This window comes from Ascaphus truei, chromosome 6, assembly GCF_040206685.1.
Source record: "Ascaphus truei isolate aAscTru1 chromosome 6, aAscTru1.hap1, whole genome shotgun sequence".
In the NCBI taxonomy this organism is placed as follows: Eukaryota; Metazoa; Chordata; class Amphibia; order Anura; family Ascaphidae; genus Ascaphus; species Ascaphus truei.
In genome coordinates, this window is record NC_134488.1 from 46,610,499 (window position 1) to 46,629,310 (window position 18,812).

The following is an 18,812-nucleotide window of genomic DNA, read 5'->3' on the forward strand; positions in this document are numbered from 1 at the left end:
TGCAGAGCCAGTAACCTACGCACAGACAGTATAGGGCTCCGTGTTAAAATAGATGTCAAGAGACGCTCATTTGCATGTCGTTTCCCAGAATCCCTAGCTGCAGTGGAAGTGCTGTGTGCTGAGATAATGGGGAAGGGCGGGGTTGCAGACCTGTGAATGTGCTCGAAAGGTGATTTTTTTTATAGCTGCACACAATGTTGCCACGGCACGCCACGCCACGGTACGCCACGGCACGGCACGTCTTATAAAACATCCATCAGATATACCCTTCATATTACACGTGTAGCAGCACGTTGTGGGGCGCAGTGACCCGGAAACGCAGGCTGATCTGGCAGGAAAGGGGTTAAAAGGCTGGAGTAACCAGTAAGTAATTTTGTCGGAGGGGAGACTGAGCAACGTGGGCACAGCTGTAGTGAGAGCGCGTGGAAGATCGCGTGGGCACAGCTGTAGTCAGAGCGCGTGGAAGATCGCGTGGGCACAGCTGTAGTGAGCGCGCGTGGAAGATCGCGTGGGCACAGCTGTAGTGAGAGCGCGTGGAAGATCGCGTGGGCACAGCTGTAGTGAGAGCGCGTGGAAGATCGCGTGGGCACAGCTGTAGTGAGAGCGCGTGGAAGATCGCGTGGGCACAGCTGTAGTGAGAGCGCGTGGAAGATCACGTGGGCACAGCTGTAGTGAGAGCGCGTGGAAGATCGCGTGGGCACAGCTGTAGTGAGAGCGCGTGGAAGATCGCGTGGGCACAGCTGTAGTGAGAGCGCGTGGAAGATCGCGTGGGCACAGCTGTAGTGAGAGCGCGTGGAAGATCACGTGGGCACAGCTGTAGTGAGAGCGCGTGGAAGATCACGTGGCACAGCTGTAGTGAGAGCGCGTGGAAGATCACGTGGCACAGCTGTAGTGAGAGCGCGTGGAAGATCACGTGGGCACCGCTGTAGTGAGAGCGCGTGGAAGATCACGTGGGCACAGCTGTAGTGAGAGCGCGTGGAAGATCACGTGGCACAGCTGTAGTGAGAGCGCGTGGAAGATCACGTGGCACAGCTGTAGTGAGAGCGCGTGCAAGATCACGTGGGCACAGCTGTAGTGAGAGCGCGTGGAAGATCACGTGGGCACAGCTGTAGTGAGAGCGCGTGGAAGATCACGTGGGCACAGCTGTAGTGAGAGCGCGTGGAAGATCACGTGGCACAGCTGTAGTGAGAGCGCGTGGAAGATCACGTGGCACAGCTGTAGTGAGAGCGCGTGCAAGATCACGTGGGCACAGCTGTAGTGAGAGCGCGTGGAAGATCACGTGGCACAGCTGTAGTGAGAGCGTGTGGAAGATCACGTGGGCACAGCTGTAGTGAGAGCGCGTGGAAGATCACGTGGGCACAGCTGTAGTGAGCGCGCGTAGAAGATCGGCAGAGGTATTAATGGGATAAGCATGTGTAATATTTCCTGTTACTGTAACCCGGGCTGTACAGGGGGGAGAAAGGTCATTAAATATCACACAATACAAATAGAAACCCTAGCATAGGAATACCACTATATACAAACACTATATACAAAACATACATGGGCAGGGGGTCCTGCACAGTCACAGTGACTCTATAAGGGGTCCCCCCTCGCAGTCACAGTGCATCTATAAGGGGGCCTGCACAGTCACAGTGCATCTATAAGGGACCCCTCGCAGTCACAGTGCATCTATAAGGGGTCCCCCTCGCAGTCACAGTGTTTCTATCAGGGGTCCCCCTCGCAGTCACAGTGTTTCTATCAGGGGTCCCCCTCGCAGTCACAGTGAATCTATAAGGGGTCCCCCTCGCAGTCACAGTGCATCTATAAGGGGTCCCCCTCGCAGTCACAGTGCATCTATAAGGGGTCCCCCTCGCAGTGCATCTATAAGGGGTCCCCATCGCAGTCACAGTGTATCTATCAGGGGTCCCCCTCGCAGTCACAGTGCATCTATAAGGGGCCCCCCTCGCAGTCACAGTGCATCTATAAGGGGTACCCCTCGCAGTCACAGTGCATCTATAAGGGGTCCCCCTCGCAGTCACAGTGAATCTATAAGGGGTCCCCCTCGCAGTCACAGTGCATCTAAAAGGGGTCCCCCTCGCAGTCACAGTGCATCTATAAGGGGTCCCCCTCGCAGTCACAGTGCATCTATAAGGGGTCCCCCTCGCAGTCACAGTGCATCTATAAGGGCTCCCCCTCGCAGTCACAGTGCATCTATAAGGGGTCCCCCTCGCAGTGCATCTATAAGGGGTCCCCCTCGCAGTCACAGTGCATCTATAAGGGGTCCCCCTCGCAGTCACAGTGCATCTATAAGGGGTCCCCCTCGCAGTCACAGCGCATCTATAAGGGTCCCCCTCGCAGTCACAGTGCATCTATAAGGGGTCCCCCTCGCAGTCACAGTGCATCTATAAGGGGTCCCCCTCGCAGTCACAGTGCATCTATAAGGGGTCCCCCTCGCAGTCACAGCGCATCTATAAGTGGTCCCCCTCGCAGTCACAGCGCATCTATAAGGGTCCCCCTCGCAGTCACAGTGCATCTATAAGGGGTACCCCTCGCAGTCACAGTGCATCTATAAAGGGTCCCCCTCGCAGTCACAGTGCATCTATAAGGGTCCCCCTCGCAGTCACAGTGCATCTATAAGGGGTCCCCCTCGCAGTCACAGTGCATCTATAATGGTCCCCCTCGCAGTCTCCAGTGCATCTATAAGGGGTCCCCCTCGCAGTCACAGTGCATATATAAGGGGTCCCCCTCGCAGTCACAGTGCATATATAAGGGGTCCCCCTCGCAGTCACAGTGCATATATAAGGGGTCCCCCTCGCAGTCACAGTGCATCTATAAGGGCTCCCCCTCGCAGTCACAGTGCATCTATAAGGGCTCCCCCTCGCAGTCACAGTGCATCTATAAGGGCTCCCCCTCGCAGTCACAGTGCATCTATAAGGGCTCCCCCTCGCAGTCACAGTGCATCTATAAGGGGTCCCCCTCGCAGTCACAGTGCATCTATAAGGGGTCCCCCTCGCAGTCACAGTGCATCTATAATGGTCCCCCTCGCAGTCACAGTGCATATATAAGGGGTCCCCCTCGCAGTCACAGTGCATCTACAGTATAAGGGGTCCCCCTCGCAGTCACAGTGCATCTATAAGGGCTCCCCCTCGCAGTCACAGTGCATCTACAGTATAAGGGGTCCCCCTCGCAGTCACAGTGCATCTATAAGGGGTCCCCCTCGCAGTCACAGTGCATCTATAAGGGGTCCCCCTCGCAGTCACAGTGCATATATAAGGGGTCCCCCTCGCAGTCACAGTGCATATATAAGGGGTCCCCCTCGCAGTCACAGTGCATTTTTTACAATCCCATTCCCAATATAACTTCCACAACAACATGTCCCCGAATCAGAAAGGTCCGTGCCCCCCTCTCCTCCTAACCTGCCGTGCCCCCCAGTCAGCTGGTAACCTCCCTCCTGCCATGCACGCACCCTGCTGAGATGTGACATTTGACACCCAGTGACATTTGTGCCAAAGTAAACATTCCCCGTTCCGTATCCCCGGCGTGCGGGCGGTGCGGCTGTGTGGCTTCACGGAGACGTGGACGCTCCGAGTGTCACGTCTGAGGGAATGTGCACTGCGCGTAGCGAATGCTCACTCATTAACCCCCGCACGACCAGAGGGAACATTAACCCTATTACCCCACATAACCGCTCCCTATAACTCCTCCTATTACCCCATATAACTGCTTCCTATAACTCCTCCTAGTACCCCATATAACCAACTCCCTATAACTCCTATTACCCCATATAACCAACTCCCTATAACTCCTATTACCCCATATAACCGCTTCCTATAACTCCTCCTATTACCCCATATAACCCCCTCCCTATAACTCCTATTACCCCATATAACCGCTGCCTATAACTCCTCCTAGTACCCCATATAACCCCCTCCCTATAACTCCTATTACCCCATATAACCTCTCCCTATAACTCCTCCAGGATGAGCTGCAGGGGAGCCAGGATAGCCTTAGACCCAGGGGTTGGTGGCTGTGAGTTGGAGATGGAAGTAGGAGAGGCCGCAGGCTGCAGCAGTGGTGTAGGCCTTGTGAGGCTGATTGCAAGGTACAGGAGAGTTTGTAGAAAAAGGCAAGAACAGAAACTGCTTAAGAAAGAAGAGAACCAAGCTTTATTGCAGAGGTATAACAGGAAGAAAGCTGAGTTGGAAGAAGAAAACATTAAATTAAAGAAATGTCTGAGTTCTGAGAGAGGTGTGCGTGCGCAAGAAGCACATGCCCTGCGACTTGGTGCCCCAGCCATTGCCAAACCTCTTGCTTCCCTAATTAACTATCTTGTCTTCAGGCCATATCTCTAAGACCTGGAAAACTGCCAGAGTTGTCGCAATCTTCAAAAGTGGGGACAAAAACACTGTCTCAAACTACAGGCCAATCTCCCTTCTCCCAATCCTATCCAAAGTCATGGAAAAATGTGTCCACTCCCAACTAAGCGATTACTACACCAAGACAAATTTCCCTAGCCAATTCCAATCTGGCTTCCGCCCCAAACACTCCACGGTAACTACCCTGCTAAAAGTTTGCAATGAGATCCAGTGTGGAATGGAACGGGGACAACTCACTGGTGCAATATTCCTAGATTTTGCAAAGGCTTTTGATACTGTTGATCATGTTATCCTGCTTAACAAACTCCAGAGCTCTGGAATAGGGAAGCATGCTTTAAACTGGTGTAGCCGGACCCCCTTTTTCCACCCGTTTGTTGTATGGTTGGGAATGTTGCAGTTAGGGAACACTCCGATAACGGAGGTTCCGCGCAAGGGAGCCGCCATGTTGTGGTTGGCGCCAGCACAGACAGCCTAGCAGAGGTTGCGCAGGCGCAGAGCGAGGGTGAAAGAAAGCCCGCGAAGGAGGTAGCGCATGACGAGTCCCAGCAGCCCCCGCGGGTCCTCGTGATGCGCCTGGGCCAATGAGGTGCGAGACCAAGAGGAAAAGGAAGTGGTTGCGCACACGAGTGCTCAGAGTTGGTTGGAGAGGAGAGGAGAAGGAGCTTCGGTGTGGGGAGGCAGACCGCCCCCTACGTAGGCCGCATGCCTCAGGCCCAGTTAGGCCCCGAGTCCCCGTAGAGACAAGCCGAGCTAGGGACTGGCCATAGTCAGGTTCCGTTTCCCTTATTGCCACATTATTACCGCTGGGACAGTTCTAAGTTGGCGGGAGGTCTGGGCGCAGGCCCCGCTATCGTGCCGCAGCGTGTCTGGGTGGGAACGCCCTAGACACCGACGGGTGACGTCATCTTCACCTCGCTGATCCTTTGTGAAGATTGTAGCCGCACCGGGTACTGGAGTGCCCGGCAGGTAATTCTAAAGTGCACCAACGGTACCATCCTTCATTCAGGACACAGTGGCTGCGCAGTCACACTCACACATATAGAGATCGGACTCACTTGAGGGTGGGAGGACTTATCCCAAGGGGATTGGACACAGGGTGGGATCACCCGGTGGTGGGAGACGGGAGCGTAGGCGGTCGTATGACGCTGATGAGAGTGTCTCCTCTAGGGAGGGCCGTTGATATATGTATGTGAAGGTATTGCTTGCAAGTAAAGTCAATTGGTTAAGATATTCTGTTGCGTGGACATTATATAAGTCCTGCGAAGACCCACTTCCCCTCTGGCGGAAGCTGTCGCAGGTGGAGGCGCTGCACCCAGTATAACTATTGTGCGAGTACCCAGGCTCTCCGTGGCAGAGACTTAGGCCCTGTGAGCCTACAGGTACCACAGCATATGGTAGTGGCCTGCGTTCTATAGGAAGCAGGGCTACATTTGGAGTCGCTGCTGAGATCTTAGACCTGGGGTGCCCCCTCGAGACTAAATTACCGCCGCCATGGCCCCTCCTATCCGGCAGGAAATACACGACTGGGCGCACCAAATGCGCACGCCTGCCCGTCGTGCCGTAGCTGTGACCAGAGTACCCATGGCCTTACCCCTAGAGACTTTGCAAACGGCCTTACGACAGCTCCCGGGTTTTGCTAAAGCCCGCCTGGTAGATGTGCTCATAGACCAAGATTCTAAATGGAACACCTTGCTAGTGAACTGCCGGCGAGATCTAGTAGTACTCGAGCCCGCCGTTCCCCAATATCTACCGCTGCCCAATGCACCACCTGGCGGTAGCCCTTTTGTCTACCCCCTTCGGGACCCCCCTGTAAGGGAACTAGATGGTGACGACCCCCACCCTCCCCTTTGCTCACTACCCCGAGAGCGAGGCGGCTAGCTGCCGGTCAGAATCCAGCTATCCCGGGTCGAGCGCCTCCGCGGAAGCAGGGGTGCGTAGTGATATGCTACAGAAACTCAATGACAAGATAGACCAGTTAACCACCCCCACCAGCTTACCGCCGCTAGTAAAAGCACTTACTTTAGCCACCCATGCCCAAAGTTACCGGAAGTTAAAGGCCTTCTCGGGGACGATACCCGTGCCCACGGGGGAGGATGGGATAGAGGCATGGAAGGAGCACACTAGGGGAGTAAGGGAAGAATGGTCTTGCACCGACGTGGTAAAACGGCAACGACTCATGGAGTGCTTGCGACCCCCAGCATCCACTTTAATCAGCATTCATCGGGAACAATACCCTGACCTAACCTCTCGCATGATGATCGAGTTCCTAGTGGAAGCCTATAGCGCAAAACAGGATGATGGCGCCCTGTGGGCCAAATACTATGCCATAAATCAAAAAGAGGGGGAAGATCTGTCTGCGTATATACACCGAGTACAAATCTCCCTCGGACCTCTGCTGCATCATAAATATGTGACGCCCTCTCAGATGGATGAATATCTCCGCAAACAATACCTACGAGGGTCCAGTCCTACTCACCCTATAGCCAGCATGATTCGCGACCGCCTCACTAGGGGACCCCCCCCCCTCGTTTATCCAACTCCTGCAGCAGGTCAAAGAGCACGAGACGCATCTGATGTTGCACTCACCTCAGAGGGCTAAGGCCAGCAGCAGCACTAAACCAAAAGGAAGTGCTGAGAAGGAGGAACCACCGGACAAACCCAGCTCCGAAAGGCTGCCATACGCGGGACGGACCTCGCCTCCGTACGACCGCCGTGCTACCCCCAGGGATATGTCCTGCTACAAATGCGGAAAGAAAGGACACATATCTTACGACTGTCAGATGGGCGAATCTCGGCATCGGAGCCCATCGCCCAAGAAGTTCACCCCCCGGGCCATGGTTTGCGGGGTGTATGCGGCCGATACCGAAACTCCCGGGGCCCCTCAAGATGGAGAAGACTCAACGGAGGAGGGTAACCGCGTGGGACCGGTAGCTTTGATCCGGGTGCTAGTGGACGGAATCTACTCCTCCGCCCTACTAGACACGGGGTCCCAAGTCACCATCATATACCGGGGATTCTATGATCGCCATCTCCAAAAGCGGCCTCTGAGACCCGCCAAACATATCAAGGTACGCGGCTAAGTAATGACGACTACCCCATCGACGGCCTGGTGATCGTAGACCTGGAGATACAACAGCTCAACACGGGGAAATCTCACCCCATGAAGGTGGACGCCTTGGTGTGCCCCGAACCCAAAGATACGCCCAAGTACCCAATCATCCTCGGTATGAATGCTGACATTGTGCAAGCCGTTATCCGGGCCTACTTACACGAAACTAACGAACTACCCATGTCCAGCCTACAGTTACAGCTGGTTCAGGCCGATCCAGCTCCTCCCCAGTCCCCTCCGGACGACTATGGCCTGTTGTTCTGCGGGCGGGGAGGGCTGACCCAACTCTTACACGGAGAGACGCAGAGGATACCAGCCTGGTGTGCCTACGCTGACCGATTAGACGAAGAGCAGCAGTTTTCTTTAGAAAGCACCCCAGAAGAGGATGTTCGCCGGGGATATCGCCTTGTACCAGAATTCTGAAGTTGGCCCGTCGCCATTCCCCGTCGAATTTTTGTAATGGTACAGAATCTATTGCCCTTCCCCATGGCCATCGATGTGGGCCAACGAATAGGGAGAATCTATCCCGTCAGCTCGGTGGACGAAGCCGTGCAGGTAAACACGACCAGAGTGAAAGATCCCGAAACGCCATTAGACTTTGACTCATCCGAACTGCCGGAAACCTGGAAGGAACGATTACGAGTACAGCTAAAAAAAAGACGATCAGTGTTCTCTACCAGCGAGATGGATGTGGGGTGTAGTCGCAATGCCCAACCACCATTCGGATGACTGATGCAAAACCCTTTCGGGAGCGTTCCCGTCGGCTCGCCACTAGGGACGTAGAGGATGTACGGGCTGCTATCAACGAAATGGAAGAAGCTGGAATTGTCATGGAGTCACGAAGCCCTTACACCTCCCCTATAGTAGTCGTGCGAAAGAAGAATGGGACCGTGAGATTATGCGTGGATTATCGGACGCTGAACAATCGAACGGTACCGGACCAGTATAATCTTTCCCGCATAGAAGAGATCCTAGACACCTTACATGGGAGCAAATGGTTCCATGTACTGGACCTTCGGTCGGGTTACTACCAAGTCCCCATGAGCCCGAGGATCAAGAGAAGACAGCGTTTGTCTGTCCCCTAGGGTTCTATCAATTCACCCGTATGCCCCAAGGCATATGTTAGGCGCCTGCCACCTTCCAGCGGCTAATGGAGACGACTCTAGGGGTCTTGAACCCCCGAGAATGCCTCGTGTTTTTAGATGACATCATAGTTTTTGGGAAAACCCTGGAAGAGCATGAGGCTCGACTCTTGAAGGTACTGGATAGATTAGCACAGGAAGGGCTCAAACTCTCGTTGGATAAATGCCGGTTCTGCCGGACCTCAGTGATGTACGTGGGACACATCGTGTCCGGTGAGGGAATTGCCACGGACCCCGCCAAAATAGAAGCTGTTGTCAACTGGCCCCGCCCTGACAATGTGGGAGAGTTGCGGTCGTCCTTGGGGTTCTGCGGCTACTACCGCAGATTTGTGGAGGGGTACTCCCGCCGGGCCAAAGCCCTCAACGGCCTACTCAAGATATATCCGGTGGACACGGCCAGAAGGCCAACCCTGCCCGACAGCCCTTTGGGGACAAATGGACACCAGAGTGTGAACAAGCTTTTAAAGACCTGAAACAGAGCCTGACAGCGGCTCCAGTACTGGCCTACGCCAATCCCGAACAGCCATACATACTACATGAGGATGCTAGCCTGAGCGGCCTAGGAGCAGTGTTGCATCAAAAATATCCCGAGGGATTACGACCCGTTGCGTATATCAGCCGCAGTCTTACTACCAGCGAGCAGAATTATCCAGTGCACAAACTCGAGTTCTTGGCACTTAAGTGGGCCATTGTGGACAAACTTCGGGACTACCTGTACGGAGTGTCGTTCGAGGTGCGGACAGACAATCCTCTCACCTACATCATGACTTCCGCCAAACTCGATGCGGCCGGCCATCGTTGGCTGGCGGCTCTCTTTAATTACAATTTCACCCTGAAATACAAGCCTGGCCCCTTGAACATTGTAGCGGACGCCTGTCTAGGCGACCAGGGTTGGCCACTACCCCCGACGAGGATCAGTGGGAAGAAATCCCGGGACCCGGAATAAGGGCTCTATGTTGCACAGCCGCCATAGTAAATGATCAGGTAGCATCCTCAGAATTACGAGTGGCCGACTCCCTAGGGTGTACTTCCAACGCTATACCCGAAGCCTATAGCGACCCTAGTGGCATGCATGTTACACCCGACAAGATTATAGCCTGGAAAGATATGGTACGATACCAAGAACAAGACCCGGTCGCAGGGGCCATTCGTTATGCTATCCGACACAATCGCCGGGCCCTCCTTCGTCAGACTCCGGGGGATGTAGGAGGTATACTGATGCGGGAAGCGAACAAATTCGAAATACAAGACAATTTGTTATACCGAATTGTAGAATATCATAACCACCCGAATCGACGACAATTAGTGCTACCAAAACGACTGCAGTATCTAGTATTGAAAGCTCTACATGAAGAACATGGTCATTTGGGGGTAGACAAGACTTTTGGACTCGTGAGAGATAGGTTTTTCTGGCCCAAAATGAGAGAAGCTGTAGAGCATCACTGTCGACTGTGTGTGCGGTGCATTCAGCGCAAGACTTTGCCCACTAGGGCTACCCCAATGGGCCACCTAAAGAGTACGGGACTTATGTGTCAAGATAGAGAGGATTTGGCCCGGGATTAAAGGGGTTACACCCCCATTTGGCCACCCTCTACTCTCATCAGGCAAGCAAGGGGTTAACTGGACTGAGGTCCAGTAATGTGTTTTGCCTTGCTTCAATATCCAAATGTTTATTCCCCTGTGTAAATGTATTGTGTTATCCTGGTGTTTGCACTCACACAGACACTAGGGTTGATGCGGGAGGGAAGGGGTTAATGTTAAAATAGTGATTATAGCCCTTTGTGTAATTTTCCCGCCTTTCCAGGCTCCATTTTGCAGCCGTCCATAGGTCACCATTGAGCCTCCATGCTCTCTAATGGCAGAAGTAGCGGTTTTGGACCTGTATTCCAGCGACGACCAGCAGGTGGCGTCCGAGAGGAGGAGCGGCGGTTTCCCATTGTAAGTCAATGGGCTCATTGACTTTAATGGAGATTCCTCAACGCCGGCCTCGAGGAACAGGTTGGCAGACATCCAAACCGCAGACCGCAAAAGCGGATACAATGTCTTTAAAAGAGTTTAATCACTACGGTCAAGTTCAACAACAATTGGCGTGGAAATCTTGGGTTCTAGGGCCCCTGGGAATAAAGTTATTTTTGTCCCTAACCCCTAGGAACCCCCACACACGATCCACACCGGGTCCGGGAATGAGGGACCCCCGTAAAGAGTCGAGCGGAGAAGGAGGGTCGTACCATTGAATCTAATGGCGGCGGGCGCCATGCATTGTCAATGGCGGCGCCGGCCATTGATTCCAATGGGGAAAAGCCGCATGGCGAAAAAACGACTAAGTGTAAAATGTTGAAATGTGTAAGTCCATATCTCCGGTTCTGGAATGACCAGAGGGATGGGATTTGGATGGCATATAGCCAAGGTTCCGGCTTTAATGAATGCCCCTTCCCAGCCCCCTCAGACCAACCAGACGGAGTGTGGACGAAGGTAAAGATTTGTGAATTTTCTCATAGACTTGAATGGCGACGGTTTCCCCATTGAAAGTCTATGGTGGGAAACTCCATTGACTACAACGGCGGAGTTGCTCCATTGAAACCCATGGCGGCGGAGCCCGTTGTTTTCAATGGAGATTTAGTGAAATGCTGAGATTTCTTTTTAGCGGAGATTTTTATAATAAAATATGAAACGGTTTATGTGATATTTGTATAACTCCGGTTCCGAAGGTCGTAGCGGGCTGAAATTTGGACCTTATAGTGTACCACTTCCGGCATTACGGTCTGGAAAGTTTGGACCCACTGGACCTACCAGAACTGGGTATTTTAATATGTGTAGGTATTAAAATGTATATGGGGTTTTGGATCTGCTCTGAAAAATGCAGACTCCATCTCCTATGTTAAATCAGTCAGGAAGGGCATCCTAAAGAATTAACATAGCCCGGTGATCAAAAGCTAACTGTCCTGATTGTTTATGCTAAGGGCAGGAACAAAGGGGCTGAGTGTTTTTAAGTGTCGGTCTTCACACTTACAGGGAAGCCAAAATCTCCATCAAAGAGATTTTTGCTAGACAGCTCAGCACCTTGAGTGCAAGAGAAGAGTTGAAATGGTATATAAGTCAGAGTCAACCCTTACTCAAATGTCTTCATGATCTTCATGTATTGCTGTGATGTCTACATCTGAAACTGAATTATGGAAGAAATGGCCCATCCTGTATCTTGATGGCTTTTCTTGTCCTAACCTTTAAATAAGTGTCCATATTTTGTCTGTTATCTGTATATCTCGTGTGTTCACCTTTTTCAAGGAATAAATTATATTTTATCATATCTAAAGTCTCGTCCAGTTCAACCCAGTTATATTCTTGGTGGTGTATTATTCATAGCCTGTCACAAAGCTCCCGTCACACGCTATTGACTTAGTCTGTATGGACTTCCTGTGCATCGAACCCGATAGCCATGGCATAGGAAATGTGCTGGTCATTACCGATCATTACACCCGCTACGCTCAGGCCTTCCCGACCAAAGATCAAAAAGCCATTACGGTGACTAAGGTGCTCTGGGAGAAGTATTTTATGCATTATGGGCTTCCTCAACGCCTCCACTCCGATCAAGGACGGGACTTCGAAAGCAAATTAATAAAAGAACTACTGAACCTCTTACATATCAAAAAGTCCCGTACCACGCCCTACCACCCCGAAGGGGATGCCTTGCCGGAACGGTTCAACCGCACTCTACTAGATATGTTGGGCACATTAACAGGAGTGGAAAAGACTAAATGGAGTCGCCATGTGGAAACCCTAGTCCACGCTTACAATTGTACACGACATGATTCTACAGGGTTCTCGCCATACTTCCTCATGTTTGGCCGTGAAGCTAGACTGCCTGTGGACATACTGTACAGTTGAGAGTCTCCACTGATGGAGTACATAATACTACCCACTTCCGCTATGTACAAAGATTGCAAGAGAACCTACAGCGGGCATACGTACAAGCCGAAAGATCCGCTGAAAAACTGAAAGGGCTACAGGAGCGCTCGCCCCAGGGGGTGGCTCCGGAAAATTCATTGCTGGACCCACTGAGCCCATGTTTTGCACCAAGTCAGGATACTTTAGAGACTGTAACCCCCTCAAGGGAAGAGCTCGAGGTTCAAGACCAAAAAAGTCACTCCCCAAAGGGGGTGACCGAACAGTTGTTAAGGTGAAGCCAAAGGAACGGGCAACCTCCCATGAGGATGGCCTACGATCAGTTTGGGGCACCCCACTATGAGGCTCAGCAGTGGGCCCGCAGCCGCATACAATCAGTAATTGTGATGTTCAGTGAAATGTACAATCTGATCTAAGCGAGGGATGTGTCTTAGGCCGAGTCCACGGTCCCTGCTGGCGTGCTGAGGCGCGCTGAGGCGCAGGGAAAACGGGTGCTTTCCCTGGCCTTGCGGTTGCTTACCGCAAGCGCTCTCAGCAGCCGTCAGGGGGCGGTCCGGGGGCGGTCCGGGGGCGGGCGCGTCACTGGCCGGGGGCGGGCCAGTGACGTCACGGAGCTGGTTCGCCCTCATTGGGCGAACCGCTCACGTGACCGGCCTGTCTCGCCGGCAAGCGGGGGAATTTTAAATTCCCCCAAGACCTGCGCTTCCGCAAGCGCGCGTAAGCGCAGGTGAGCCCCTACTAAAGCCGCTCTAATTGCGGCTGTAGGGGCTCAGTGCTGAGCGGGAGCGCGCCTCAGCGCGCTTCCGCCAGCAAGCACGTAACATGGCCGAGGCCTTATGTTATGCAATTTTTCATTATATAAAGTTGTAGCAGTTCAACGGTATCGTCCAAGCGGGGACGTTGGAATCCGCAGGGGGGAGGATGTAGCCGGGACCCCCTTTTTCCACCCTTTTGTTGTTATGGTTGGGAATGTTGCAGTTAGGGAACACTCCGATAACGGAGGTTCCGCGCAAGGGAGCCGCCATGTTGTGGTTGGCGCCAGCACAGACTTAGCCTAGCAGAGGTTGCACAGGCGCAGAGCGAGGGTGAAAGAAAGCCCGCAAAGGAGGTAGCGCACGACATGTCCCAGCAGCCCCTGCGGGTCCTCGTGATGTGCCTGGGCCAATGAGGTGCGAGACTAAGAGGAAAAGGAAGTGGTTGCGCACACGAGTGTTCAGAGTTGGGTGGAGAGGAGAAGGAGCTTCGGTGTGGGGAGACAGACGCCCCCCCCCACGTAGGCCGCATGCCCCAGGCCCAGTTAGGCCCTGAGTCCCCGTAGAGACAAGCCGAGCTATGGACTGGCCATAGTCAGGTTCCGGTTCCCTTATTGCCACATTATTACCGCTGGGACAGTTCTACGTTGTCGGGAGGTCAGGACGCAGCGTGTCTGGGTGGGATCGCCCTAGACACCGATGGGTGACATCATCTTCACCTCACTGATCCATTGTGAAGATTGTAGCCGCACCGGGTACTGGAGTGCCCGGCAGGTAATTCTAAAGTGCACCAACGGTACCATCCTTCATTCAGGACACAGTGGCTGCGCAGTCACACTCAACATATAGAGATCGGACTCACTTGAGGGTGGGAGGACTTATCCCAAGGGGATTGGACACGGGGTGGGATCACCCGGTGGAGGGAGACGGGAGGGTAGGCGGTCGTATGACGCTGATGAGAGTGTCTCCTCTATGGAGGGCCGTTGATATATGTATGTGAAGGTATTGCTTGCAAGTAAAGTCAATTGGTTAAGGTATCCTGTTGCGTGGTTGTGTGTACATTATATAAGTCCTGCGAAGACCCACTTCCCCTCTGGCGGAAGCTGTCGCAGGTGGAGGCGCTGCACCCAGTATAACTATCGTGTGAGTACCCCAGGCTCTCCGTGGCAGAGACTTAGGCCCTGTGAGCCTACAGGTAATACAGCATATGGTAGTGGCCTGCGTTCTATAGGAAGCAGGGCTACACTGGTTTCAGTCCTACCTATCAGGTAGATCCCAACATGTGTCTCTCGGGCTCTAACTCCAACCCCCTGGATATCACCTGTGGCGTCCCGCAAGGCTCTGTTCTGGGGCCCCTACTCTTCTCAGTGTTCATCAATGATCTTCCCACAGATTGTAAGGAAGCTTCAATACACATGTATGCAGATGACACAATCCTATATGCACACAGCCCTATAGCCTCTCCGACCTTGAATACATACTTCAGTCTGACTTTTTGAGATTTGAAAATTGGATTTCCCAAAACAAACTGTTTCTAAACACTGACAAGACTGTAACAATGGTATTTGGGACCAAGGCTAAATTTCTAAAGCATCCAATGAAGGAGCTACAGATCTGAACCAACTCTTATACTATCCGAGCTACTGTTACTAGTTTCAAATATTTGGGCATATGGTTTGACTCCCATTTAACATTTGGTTTGCACATTGATTCCTTGACATCCAAAGCTTATGCCAAACTAGGTTTACTATATAGGAACAAATCCTCCCTAATTCAGAAAGCGCATCGCACAGCAGATGCTAATGCCAATTATAGACTATAGGGACATAGTAAACGGCTCGGCACCCCAAACTCACCTTAGCAAAAATTTGCCATTTTGTTCTCCAATGCAACTACAACACACATCACTACGAAATGCTCAAAGAACTAGATTGGTCATCACTAGAGTCTAGGTGCAAAGTTCCTTTTTCCTGTCTTGCCTTCAAATACTTTCTGGGCAAGCTACCCGTCTACCTGAACAAGCTCCTCACCCCTACCACATGCAGCACCTATCATCTGAGATCTGACTCCAAAAGACTGGTCATGGTCCCAAGTTTGAACAAAGTATCCGGCCGTTCCTCCTTCTCTTACCGTGCACCCCAAAACTGGAACAGTCTGCCGGAGACTCTCACATCCACCATCAGTTTAAGTTCTTTCAAAACTAAGGCTGTTTCACACTTTAATCTGGTCTGTAACTATTATATACGCCTATAATATATATCAGCGGTGCGCAAACTGAAGGGCCGGGATTTTTGTGGGGGGGGGGCGCTGGCGGATGCAGAGGCCCGGCGCACTTCCCCGAGGCATTGAAATTAAATGCCAGGGGACAGCGCGAGGTCTCTGCAACCTGTACTTACTGGAATTCAGCCGGCTTCTGCTCACGTCGCCATGACAACGTGGCGCCATGACACCGCGGGGTCATGCGACGTGCCGCGTCTTCTTGACAACGCGTGTCAAATGACGCTGCTGTGTCCCGTGATATCATGTCACGTGACCCTCTGCGTCATTTGACGCCGGATCACTCGGGATTGGGGGCGCGAGCACAGGGACTGAGACATGGGAGGGCGCAGCCAAAAACTTTGAGCACCCGATATATATATACTATCTTTAACTGTGCAAGCAATGTCCTGTATAGAATGTGTAACCCTATTCACTCATTGTAACTATGTATGTCATAATAACTCTATGCCCAGGTCATACGTGAAAAACGAGAGATAACTCTCAATGTGTTACTTCCTGGTAACACGTTCTACATAAATAAAAATAAACTGTCTGCGTGATAATTTAACCTGGTTGGACGGTGAGATTGCTAAAATAGCGGTGGATCCAGTCAAACGGAAACGTTCCATTTTGAAAACAATTGAAATGCTAACCCACAGTGCTGAGCGGGGCGCAGAGCGGGGCGCAGAGCGGGGCGCAGAGCGGGGCGCAGAGCGGGGCGCAGAGCCATGTTGTGGAACAAGAAGCCAGAACCCCAGTAAGAGTCACATTAAAAGCTCACAAGAAAAGATAAGTTTGGTGACGCCTAAAAGAAGTGGGAGAGAAACTAGATCCCAGAACAAGTCTGCAAAGTCTAAAGATAAAACAGAGAACTTATCCCAGGAAGACTCAGATACTGACAGTTTAATTCAATCAACTGCCAGGAAAACCCCAAAGGGTAAAGCTGCTAAAGAAAAGGAAAGCAAAGAGATTCCCTGGGATAGGGAGGACTGGGGCTCCAAGAAGTGGGGTGCATAAAAGGGAAAAAATAAACAGATTGTAGCAGTTGTTCAGTTTCTTCCTTTAAGTCATAGTGTGACTAATGTGGATAACCCCTTTTTGCCAGCAATAACCGTGTAGATATATTTGATTGAATAATCTTGTTTAGGAGGTTAATATTGGACTAAGGTCCCACACTAAATAGAGTATATGGAGCCACGTGTCCCAATGTATATATATATACATACATACATACATACATACATACATACATACATACATACATACGTGCATCAAGATAGTCCAGCAATAATGAGGTATTTATCACAGAGAGATGGTATTCTTTTTCCTATTGTGGGTTCCAGACGGAATAAGAATCCTCACTTGCCGGGTGCAGGAGTCCAGTGTGCAAAGTGCAGGAGATACAGCAGAGAGAAGAAACTCCTGCGCCACAAACCAGATAATGAAGAGGGAAGGCTAAATGATTTTAATGCCAAAAAAAAAAAGAGAGAGAAATTACACCGACATGTTTCGCTCAGCAGAGCTTTATTAAAGTGTATATATCAGTGTAATTTCTCTCCTTTTTGGCATTAAAATAGTTTAGTCTACCCTGTTCACTATCTGATTTGTGGTGTGGCGCTTTGGCTATTTGCCAATTTTCTCTCTCAAAAGGAAAGCAAAAAAGGACCGGCGGCTAAAAGTTTCTTCAGGAGAAGGTAACAGCCCAGAAATAGGGTCCAGAGACTTCAGGGAAGGGGACTCACCTCAGGGTGAATCAGGCTGTGAGCAAGGATCTGTTCCAGAGGTCCAGCACCCCAGGGGTTAATAGCAGAATATTTGGTTAAAAGCCCATTGCATGGAAAGAAAGCAGCAGACACCTGTGATGTTGGGTTATCTCAGACTCATACGCTGGGAGAAGTTACAGAGATTACAAAGAACTCTGGAGAGCAGTAAAGTAAGAACCTAGAAACTCTGGGAGGAGATCAGCTGGAAATGGAGTTTGTACCCGAGAGCAGTGAGCCAGAGAACCCATGCTCACCTGGACTTACAGAACCATCCCCAGCTTATTAGCAGGTCCTGTGATTCAGAACCCCGAGAGGGGAGAACAGCAGGTGGTAATTAGCAGTAATGGAGACAGCATTAACCCTGTAGTGCCTGGGAGTGAAATGAAGGTTGTAGAGACTGAAATTGCTGCTCCTATGCAGATTTGTCCTGATAAAGGACTGGCCCAATCAGAAGTTGGGGTAAAGCAGAGTAATAGTATTAAGGTAACCCCAGTTCATACAGCACCTCATTCAGCCTGTTGTGGGAGATCCTTTGGGAGTCCTCTAGCCGGAAATGCTCAACGTTTGAAAAGGAGAAATGTGGAAAGGTTGAGGTATAAAAAAGGCGGAGAGCAGATGAGGTATATAGGAGATGAGGTATATAGGAGATGAGGTGAGGTATAGAGGCGGAGAAGAGATGAATCCCAACAGGATTTATATTGGAAGACATCTATTAAAAGAATCCTTGGGCTTCAGAGCAGATGAAATGTATGCACGTAACCATGTTCCAGGCACATGTGAGTATGATGTCAGCTTTAAGAGACCTCAAGCTTTGGACTATTTCTGGACAAGATATGAGAGTATTAAAAACACTGAATTGTAGAAGTCTTTTGCAGCTATTCCTGTGTCTAAACTGGAAATAAAGTCTGTAACAATTCTCTTCAGACACAAGTCAGTCCCAATATCAGATATTCTGATATGGCATGGCAGACAATGTGAAGTACTGGCTCCACCTACAAGAATCATAGATGAAGAGGACATCTGGATAGGAGGCTGGAAAGTGCAAGCCAGACTTTGGCGACATGGCAATGTTACAAAACATCTACCCAACTCTTTCATCAATGGAAGAGAAAAAGGAAACAGTTTTTACAATGATCAGCCAACGTTGTGCAATAGATGTGGTTCTGCCAGACAGTTAAGCAATACATGTGATGTTCTAAAATACAACTTGTGCCAGTCCTTGGCCCACGAGAGGGCAAGTTGTACAAAGATTAAATGTAATTTATGTGATAAATTTGGACATTCCTATCGGAGTTGTGCAGAAGCCTGGCATAATATTTCAGGAATATGGGAACAGGAAGTGGAATGATGAAAATTAAGCACTTTATGATCGTGTCCTGAAAGTTGCAGACAGAATTTGTCCAGATCAGCCTGGGGTTTGCCCAGATCCACCTGTGGACGGAGTTTGCCCATAGCTGCCGGCGGAAGAAGCTTTCACAGATTGTGTAGACATGGCCCAGGGAATATTAGAAGATCCCTTCGAGGGAACC

General features: G+C 51.2%; 1 protein-coding gene across 2 annotated transcripts in view; it reads right to left on the bottom strand.

The window, feature by feature from the left end:
• Positions 1-18,812, bottom strand: part of OAF (out at first homolog) — a 28,731-nt gene that overhangs the window by 3,142 nt on the left and 6,777 nt on the right. The window lies entirely within an intron of this gene.